The sequence below is a fragment of the Ischnura elegans genome, chromosome 4 (genome assembly GCF_921293095.1).
Source record: "Ischnura elegans chromosome 4, ioIscEleg1.1, whole genome shotgun sequence".
In the NCBI taxonomy this organism is placed as follows: Eukaryota; Metazoa; Arthropoda; class Insecta; order Odonata; family Coenagrionidae; genus Ischnura; species Ischnura elegans.
The window spans coordinates 50,494,080-50,504,088 of record NC_060249.1 but is presented as its reverse complement, the minus strand read 5'-3'; the positions used below and the strand labels follow the sequence as shown (position 1 = coordinate 50,504,088).

General features: G+C 41.1%; 1 protein-coding gene across 1 annotated transcript in view; it reads left to right on the top strand.

Annotated features, from left to right (window-relative positions):
• The first annotated feature begins 974 nt into the window (after window positions 1–974).
• Window positions 975–10,009, top strand: part of LOC124157424 (NFX1-type zinc finger-containing protein 1-like) — a 79,117-nt gene continuing 70,082 nt past the window's right edge. Inside the window, exon 1 of the mRNA XM_046532122.1 lies at window positions 975–1,215. The gene's annotated coding sequence lies outside the window, so the exon portion shown is untranslated. The remainder of the gene's footprint in view (window positions 1,216–10,009) is intronic.

The window sequence follows — 10,009 nt, the reverse complement described above, 5'->3', positions numbered from 1 at the left end:
TTTTTCTTTCGGTTATGAATGTTTAAATTAGTAATTTTGAGGCACCAAAATTGATAAAAGTGTTATTTGACCATGTCGACTTTTAGTTAACCAGAGACGGAATGGCATTCCGGAACCAAAACGCCACTGACTTTCAGAGGAAACAATTTTCCGCCGGCCACCGTTCACGCACGGCATTGCGAGAGAGTCGTTTCGTCTGAAAGGGGCTACAATATTGTCTATATTTCACGCCGAAAATTACCATAGCCGGAACGCCGGCGTTCCGGCACCATGACACCACTGCATTGCTCCGATTGAAATGATTCATAATTGGCGTAATGATGGGTCATCTCTGGGATTGATCAATGAATGGGATCATTCAGATGACCGAGAGGATCATTTCCTCTCGGTCATCTGAATGTCGTCGTCGCGTCGGTCGTTCATGACCGTGGACGTTCTCCATGTTTTCCATCCATCGCGATAGTCAGTCGTTCATGATTCTTTCGTTTTTTAACGCGCGACGTGGGAATTGCCATTAAGACGAGAGCGATCGCCGGCTCATGATTGACAACAGGTTAGTGATTGCCCCCTCGGTTGTGTTTGTCTACGCCGTCGTGATTGCCTACGCGGCTGTGATTGCCTACTCGGTCGTGATTACCGTCCAGTTTCCACAATCATGACCCATTCCGTAGCCTACGCCCATTCATTCATGACCTGGCGATCATGACAGAGTCACTCAAAGGATTGGTGACCGTGATTGGGATCACGAGAATGACCGACTAAGCCCATCACCAAACTGGAGGCAGTTTCTTTTTCTTCCAAGGTCCACAAGGTCTATATTGTCTATTTCGTCTTTATACTGCTTGCCCTAACTACCGGCCAGAACCCATACCTCCTCGAGAAACAAAGCCTTCTTATCTGGCGATTTTCGCGCGCTCCCTTGAGTCATTGCGTCTTGTCGCAGAGAGGTGGCTCTGGTGGCCGGTTGTGGGATAAGCCGTGTGAAGTGGTCAAGGCAGGTCAGGTCTTCTGAGTATTTAAGTTCACCAATTAATAAGTTAACTTCCCCCCTCCATGCATCGTTGATATTGTGAAGAAACATTTGAAGTGGAGTGCGTCTCGAGTAATTGAAACATTGTCGTTCTGTTTCAATCACTTTGCGACTTGCCATCGGAGGAATCGGGGAATTAACCGGTGCGATGCAGCGACTGTGAAATTGATAACTCCACTGAGCAAGTAAGTGGCAGATATATATGAGCATTTATAAGTGAATGAAAGAAATTTTATTTCCGTAATACTTACAGAAGTTGAAGAGGTATGCTAAAATATTGATGAATGTTTCACTGATAATACAATGACTGTTATATGTACCGCAGACGACGTGGGCGGAGTTTAGATTTTCATTTTAGGGGAGCAATTCTGTCGGGGCTTTAGGGGCTAAGTAATACTCCCCGATAATTTTAACAAACCCAATTTAAACAAGTTCCCAGCGTGGGAACTGCGCATCACAAAGATTCCCATGTCTATGCGTCAGCTCTTTCCCCCTTCCCTCCCGAATTCTTCCACCGTTGTGGTCCCTGGAATGGAAAGAACACGCATCCCGGAAAATGTCAGCGTATGACCTGAAACATTTAGCGAACGAAATAAAGAATAGCGATAAAGAATGTCTACCGTTAGCATTTGCATTTACGTTACGCGTTCTTTTCACTGAAATTGTCCCCAACAGTTGCGTTTCGTATGGATGGCAGCTAGTATTAATAAAAAAAAGGAAAAGAACGTCAATAATTACTCATGCACAATTCCAGCAAGCATATAAAATAGTTGTCAGCATCGCCGCACTCCATTACCCGCTGCTACGTACACCATATATACATGAGTGAGGGGTAGTCGTAGGTTTGTGATTCCGAAAGGAATTATTTGTAATTTTTCTATGATTCGATAATACGTGATTTTTTAGCATGCACTCCGGAGTGAACTAATGCCGCGTTGTCACGTCTAGCGCTTCCCGGGAGCTGGCAGTGGACCGACGCGACCTCGTTTGGCAACATGGGATTAATAGAATTGATTAACATTCACAAATATCAATATTTTTTAGAGATGTGCGAATAGTATCCGCGAATACTCGAATACCTCGATTACTAGAAAGTATTCGATATTCGAGGTTTCGAATAGTTATGCGAAAATTACCGCCTCGAATACCTCGAATACTTTGAATTTCGCGTCATACACTGTCGCACGCACGTCGTTGGTAGTTGACTCGGAAAAATGTAGAGAACTGTAGTCGTTTAGTGCTCGCAGCGCCGTTTTACGCAAGTTGACGAATTACATCAAATTCGTGGATTTTAGCAGTGAAAAGAGTTCGACGAGGGGAGTCGAAAATGGTCGGGTGATAAAATCCGAAAATCCCCGATTCCCCCCACCAGGAGAACCTCAGTACCGTGGGATAGCATCCTTAGGGCATTTCCCACGATCCGTTATCCCCCTCCATTCAGCACTCGCCTCACCCACTCTGAGGCTTTCCTCTTCTCCGAAATCAAACAAAAGGTCCCAGCTCGCGCAGGGATCGCATTACGAAGACCACTGCTTCGAAAAAAATATCGAGTTACGAGAACAATAAAAACGTGTTTCACGCCCTCCCCCCTTTTCTCGCCCACTGACCTTTTTCTGGCTACCTGCTTCGAAGTTCCCCATTTCTGGAGGTCAACTGCAGTGTGAGTACCGTGGGATACTTATATTAGCGCATTTCCCAAGATCCGGTATCCCTCTCCACTCAGCACTAGCCCCCCCTCCGAGGCTTTCCTCTTCTTCGAAATAAAAAAAAGGTCACAGCTCGCGCAGGGATCATATTACGAAGACCTTAGCTTCGAAAAAATACCAAGTTACACGAGAACAATAGAAACGTGTTTCGGGCCCTCCCTTTTCTCCCCCACTGACCTTTTTTTTCCTACCAGCTTCGAAGTTCCCCATTTCTGTGGAGGTCAACCGCTGCATGAGTCATCTATTAGCACAAAAGGTGTCTAAGAATGACTTTCGTCAATTGATGTTACACCTTTATTGAATTGAAATATTAGTAATGTGCGCGTAATTTCAAAAAGAATAAGACCAAACACGACGTATTTCTGAGTTTATTTAAGCATTTTACGCAAAGAAATAAATGTCAAAATACGACGGAGACTTAGCATTCTGGCGAAACTCGATATGAGCAGCAGAGCTTCTCGGAAGTTGATGCGGTATTTTTTTCGAAAACATATATCAAGTTACAATTTATGAGTTATGCTATTAATCTCTATTGTCACTGTCGAAGGGATATTTTCTCAGGATATTGGGTTTTTCCCCGCTAGCAATTCAAATTCATCTGCTTATCTCGTGAGAACTTCCAACGATGGACTGAAAATAATTGATGAAAATCCGGTGGAGTAGCACCTGTATTTTGCAAAAAGGCCTCAGATTGTCAGCTAGCACTTGGCAGCAGGAGTGGGGGTAAAGCGATGTTAGTTGAATTAATTATATGCCCAATTGTTTCCATAAAATTAAAATATTCATTAATCAGCTAAATTCCTGTTCGAATCCTTTGAAGGAAATCAAAATTACTCCCCAAAATCTTGTGTTGCCTGCTGCATAGGCAACCGAGTCAAACATTCCAGCATTCATCATTTAGTATTCGAGGTATTCGAAATTCGAGGTATTCGAATATTCGAGCAATGATTTAATATTCGAATTCGAGAAATCTGCTATTCGATAAAAATATTAGAGATGGGTCGAATAGCAGATTTCACAAACTCGAATATCGAATTCGAATATTAAATCATTGCTCGAATATTGGAATACCTCGAATACTAGAATTGCACAAAGCATATTAAACGTACGATTTTTTCTTCTATTTCCCTTGATGGATGTATTAATAAAAAGTTGGAACCTCGATCTATTGTTCTCATGGGGGACGAAAAAAACGATGAATGCGGAAATGTTCGACTAGATTGCCTAATCAACAGGAAACCCAGGATTTTGACGCGTAATTGAGATTTCCTTTAAAGGATTCAAACAGGAATTTAGCTGATTAATGGAATATTTTAATTTCATGGAAACAATTTGGGCATATAGTTGATTCAACTAACATCTCTTTCAAATATTCTAAGGGGACACACCACCTCGCAAAAAAATGATTGCATGCCGTCTCGGCATTTACACTGCTACGATTGATTTCTGTATGATGTATACATTCTTATTTACGAAACGCCATTTCTGCGGCACGCCCATCTGATACTCGGCTTCATCCAACTCCCTATTTCCAGCAGGTATCTCGCTTTACCCCCACTCCTACTGTCAAGTGCTAGAGGACAATCCGAGGCGTCCATTATTTTCAGTCCATCTTAGAAAGTTCTCACGAGATAAGCAGATGAATTCGAATTGCTAGCACGGAGAAACCAAATATCCTGAGAAATTATCTCTTTGTCTATGACTCATCTATACCGCATCAACTTCCGAGAAGCTCAGCTGCCAGGATATCGATTTTCGCCAAAATATTAAGTCTCCGTCGTATTTCTTCGTCTTTCCGACATTTATTTTCTTGAATAAAATGCTTAAATAAAGTCAGAAATACGTCGTGTTTGGTCTTATTCTTTTTTAAATTACGCGCACATTACTAATATTTCAATCCAATGAAGGTGTAATAATAATTGCCGAAAGTCATTGTTAGACACCTTTCGGGCTAGTAGATGACTCATGCAGCAGTTGACCTCCAGCAAGGGGGAAATTCGAAGCAGGTAGGTAGAAAAAGGTCAGTGGGTGAGAAAAGGGGGTGGGCGCGAGACCAATTTTATTTTTCTCGCGTAACTTGATATTTTTTTCGAAGCTAATGCTTCGTAATACTATCCCTGCACGAGCTGTAACCTTATGTTTGCTTTCGAAGAAGGGTAAATACTCAGAGTGAGTGAGGCCAATGCTGAATGGAGGGGGATAGCGGATCGTGGGAAATGCGCCAATGTTACTGTCCCACGGCACTGAGTTTCTCCCTATGGTAGTTTCATATCCAGGGGAAGATTCAAACTAAGTGCCTGTCGTTATTAGCCATAAATGACGCATGGTAAACACCTCGTCTCATTTTTATCAAGCGATGGATGCGGGAAAATGGTCATTGGGGGAGAAAGAGGGAAGGGTGAAACGCGATTCTATTATTTTCCGATAACTTCATATTTTTTCGAAGCTAAGGTCTTCGTAATACGATACCTGCGCGAGCTGGGACCTTTTGGTTGATTTCGGAGAAGAGGCAATCGTCAGAGTGGCAGAGGCGAATGCTGAATGGAGGGGGATAGCGGATCGTGGGAAATACGCCAATGTTGCTATCCCACGGCCCACGGCACTGAGGTTCTCCTGATGGAGGACACCTGGGATTTTCGGATTTTTTCACCCGATCGATTTCGGTTCCCCACGTCGAAATCTTTTCACTGCTCTAAGCCGCGAATTTGATGTAGTTCGTCAACTTGCCTAAAACAGCGCTGCATGCACTAAAAGAACAGAGTTCTCTCCATTTTTCCGAGCCAACTACCAACGACGTGCGAGCGACAGTGTATGACGCGAAATTCAAAGTATTCGAGGTATTCGAGACGGTACCTTTGGCATAACTATTCGAGATCTCGAATATCGAATACTTTCTAGTATTCGAGGTATTCGAGTTTTCGCGGATACTATTCGCACATCTCTAATTTTTATAGATTACGTATCATAGAAAAATTACAAATAAATTATGCAGTGTTAATACTAGTCTTTTTTTCGAGTTAAACTGGAGGACTAGATAATGTTTTAAACTTTTTATTTATTTATAATTTCCCCGTAATCAGCACTTCAGGGCCTTTACAACGGAGTATAAACAATATACAACACAAACATCCATTCCCTGAATAGGACCACCTACCCAGGTGGGATTCGAACCCACGTCCTACGGTTTGGCGGGCGAGGATTTTACCCAACCGCCACCGAGGCCGGCAATTTTCGTTAATTATCAAATAAATATTCGTTCGAAAAATTTGCAAAAGCCATTTTAGTACTCTAAATCGATGTCTGCAACTTATTGTGGATGACGAATGCTGTAGACGTAGTAAATTTCCCTGGGTTGAGTTACAAAGTTCATGAACTTGATAAAACGGCTAATTTTACGGTGCGCGGAGTCATTTACGAAGTCACCGGCGTGTCTACAATTTTGAATTTTTCATAAAACAAAAAATCAATCAGAATTGAATAAAAATGTCGTACAAGTCTTCGCTGGTCTATCTGTGTTTCGCGAACAATATTCTCCTCAACAATATAATGAGCAGCCGTTTCATTGCCGAAAGAAATTAAATATTTTCCTCTGTAGGCTGAAACGTTTTCTTCTACGGTAACATGCCAAGCATTCACGAGCCATGGTTTGACGCATTTCCTGGACTAATGAGACTTCTAACTTTCCTTATTATAGAAAGTCCTGGCGGTGTTGTTACAAAGTTACAATTTTTGCACATTCCTAAGCATTTTATTATTTTTGGCACACATTTTGTGAATGCTCATACCTATGTTCAGCATTTTACTAGTGGCGTAATTATGGGGGACGTTGAGGGGATAGATCCTTCCCGAAAGCCTCAGAGAAATAAAAATACTATTTAAAACTATTGCCTAGTTTTGACGTAAAAAACTAAACTGCATCTGTTTAAAGCTAACTTTTTAGTGACAAAATGATATAAAATGTATTTCTTGTCATGACAATTTTCAAAAATTTTCCCTGACTGCAGAAAAGTTTCTCGGGTTTTCCACCGGTTGATGTCGTCCATGTCTCCCGACGTTTCGATCCGCGACTTGCTGATCATCCTCAGGGGATCTTCCGAATGCCGTTCTTCAAAAAATTTTCAGTATATATACACTCCATCCGAGTTCAGGTGTAACCTGATTGGTTCACGCTTGTTGAGGTTTTCCCGCCATTTTTGTCGTATATAATAGACTTCATTATTGGTCTCCAAGCAAGCAAGCAAGGCTGAAACGCTGAAATACGCAGAAACTGTGAATAAAAGTTAAAAAAAACAACTCCGTTGGTTATCGAGTGAAACTTCCTATTGCCGTTTAAGGAGACATTCGACCTATTACGTCCATTATAAGTAAAAAGACATATCCAGAAGCATAACAAAATGTAATTGCATGTAACATGTTGAACCCGCACTCTGGATACCATTTATTTTTCACACCAAAATTCGACATTCGGCAGGTGACATTCATGATCGCGTATATTTCGCATGTTATTCAAAAAAGACAAAAGACAAACGGAATTAGGGTGATATTTCGTGCAATATCGTTGCTGAAGGTGTACTTAACTCAAACGAAAAAACACAATTCCAAAGAAGATCTTACCAGTTTTATTGAAAGCTATTTGACGATGTCTAGTAAACTTTTTTGAAAAATCTCTCCAATGAAGGCTTTTTTTTTCTCTTGATGAAGGAGCCTATAGCAGGCAGTCTCTCTCCCAAATATATCACCTAGATTAGAGTCAACTACCAACAATTCCCTTCATTGTAAACGTTCGTATTGTTCGCATATACTGCCATTTGAAACAATTAAATGTTGGGATGCGCACTAAACATCGCGGGAATTTAAAAAAAAATACAGACCAACGTCCGTAGGTCCGAATTCAGCGTACGGAAGTCAAGTAAAAGGTGTCAATTTTGAACGTACGAAAATACGAATTGCACGAAAGTCGAGTGTACGAAAGTCGAGGACCGCCTGCATGTATGCATGCTTTCGCGGCACCAACTGTTGAACGTGGAGAAGAGAAATACGCTAAATTCCATTTGTAGTGGGCTCGATCGTTCACCATAACTTAATTTTTCCATTGCCGTAGATGTGGATAAATGGAAGAGATGGAATATTTTTAAATACAGATTTTATTCCTTTTTGACTGTATTTGTATTGTAGAAGTGGTGGAAGCTTCCGACTCTAATTGTGAGTCGACTATTTAGAGTACGTTTCGTGTTCCGACACGGAAATAACATAATTGAAAGTAGGCTTAGTAGGTACGTGTGAAAAAATGGGAAAACATGACGCCGCATTGCAGTAAAATAAAATTAAATCCGCGCACAAAAATGAAAATTTCAGTGAAATTCATGGAAATATCGAACAACATAACAGGCTTCTGTACAATAAATTGTACAAGTTATGAAAATATCCTGACACATGCGAGAATCGCTTGATCCTGTGAAAACAAATGACTATGTCAGTGCGCGTTCCCTAAAATTTCACGCTAATGTTCCGATTGACTCAAAAGTGACCAAACCCAATGCTTATTTTCGCTAGGAACCACGCTAGTTTTTATGTATGATCGCTGCCGATGGTGTATGGGTTCGCCGTGGCGAATCCAAGTTTGGACCAAGGGGGGGAAGGTCTACGGATAATTTATTGCCAATTTCTTTTTGTAATTTAAACCTGCTTGCAGAAAATAGGGGTATCGTATGAGGAAGGATCATTTTTATCTTCATCGCGGTGCGAGACGATAAGAATGAAAATATCAGCGACGCTAAGTAGGTAAATACCAGGCTATATGAATTCTCATGAAACCGCCGATAAACTATCGTGAATAAGATAGAAAGCCGCGGTTATCAGCGTTTCATACGAGTATTCCATGCAGCTGTGGTCTGAAGGTGGCGAAATCAAATTTTTAGATACTCTCCGTGGTAATCTTAATCTTTATTTATTCACTTGCAATTGTGATAAATCATTGATAAGGGAACATGTGGTTTAAGAAATTAGTTGCGAGGCTTGAGTCATTTTTATTTCATGAAAATGTTTTACATATACTCCTGAAAATGGGCTGTGGTCCATAAATAATGGGCTCTCTGCTCCATATAACGAAGACGTAGGGGTTAAAAATCGCCATATTTATACAGGTACCTATTTTAGTTGCCGTCAAAGCAAGCGAAAATTTTGGTTATTGCTGACCAATTGTTAAAAACGTTAAATCATGCCATCACATCTGCTTTTTGTGATTGTAAAAAACGAATGTTATATAATTCAAATGAATTAGTTGCGATACGGTGGGATAAATAGATGAAAGAATCATTATCGCAATAATATGATGACCGAATAGGGTGGTTTCCTATTATATTTTTATTGCCTAAATCGAAAGATTATTACTCCTGGAGTACGTATTCACGCTTTTAGATTTTTAAATGACGATATCTATTTTTGACGATTAAATGAAAAGTGAAAATTTTCAAGCGCGCGAAAACGCGACGCGTAAGTATGAATGCCGGGAAATCTCTCCGTACGACGTATTTCTGGTTCCCGCTGCCGCCCTGTGAGGTGACCTTGAGGCGAGGCTTAGCGCTGATACGACGCAGGCTGCTAGCGGGTAGCTGAGTACCATGCTGGCTGGTAGCGCTTGGCTTAAATAAGGATTATTAATACCTTATCAAACGAGGAAAACTTTCCGACCTCAGCCAGTTTTAATAAGTGATTATTAAGACATGTTTCCCTGAGCTCTGCGCCTCGCGCATGCATTGGTAACCTCAGACGATGTATAACTCATATCTTCTCCTATAGAAACTAGGTCCCTGTGACGTTACGTGGAGTGGCATCGCATTGGCGCCAATTCCCCCTCCCCCCTTTTCAAATGAGGATAAAAATGGACCATTGCCATTCGTCTAAACCGGTATTTCTAAAACGAAATTATTTGTATGTTATGAATACACTAATGGTGGGCAACGAATCGCAATCAATGCCTTTCGTTTTCTTGGATGAAGGAAACTACCCTATTATCCGCATCCTTTTTGCCATCATTTTGGTTTTAAACCTCTTTCGTCTATGGTGGCAAAAAAATTTCAATGACATAAAAGAAAAGTTTTATTTTTTGGATCACGCTGTGATGAACTGTGTTCGAATTACCATTCACGTCCATAGCAGACATGCACGCTCCGTTCAAGCGCCAATAAGGTGTAAATACATTTATTACACTTGCTGCTTTTCACGCCAGCTCCGATTATGAACACGGAAAAAAAAGTTTAGTCAGAACTATCGA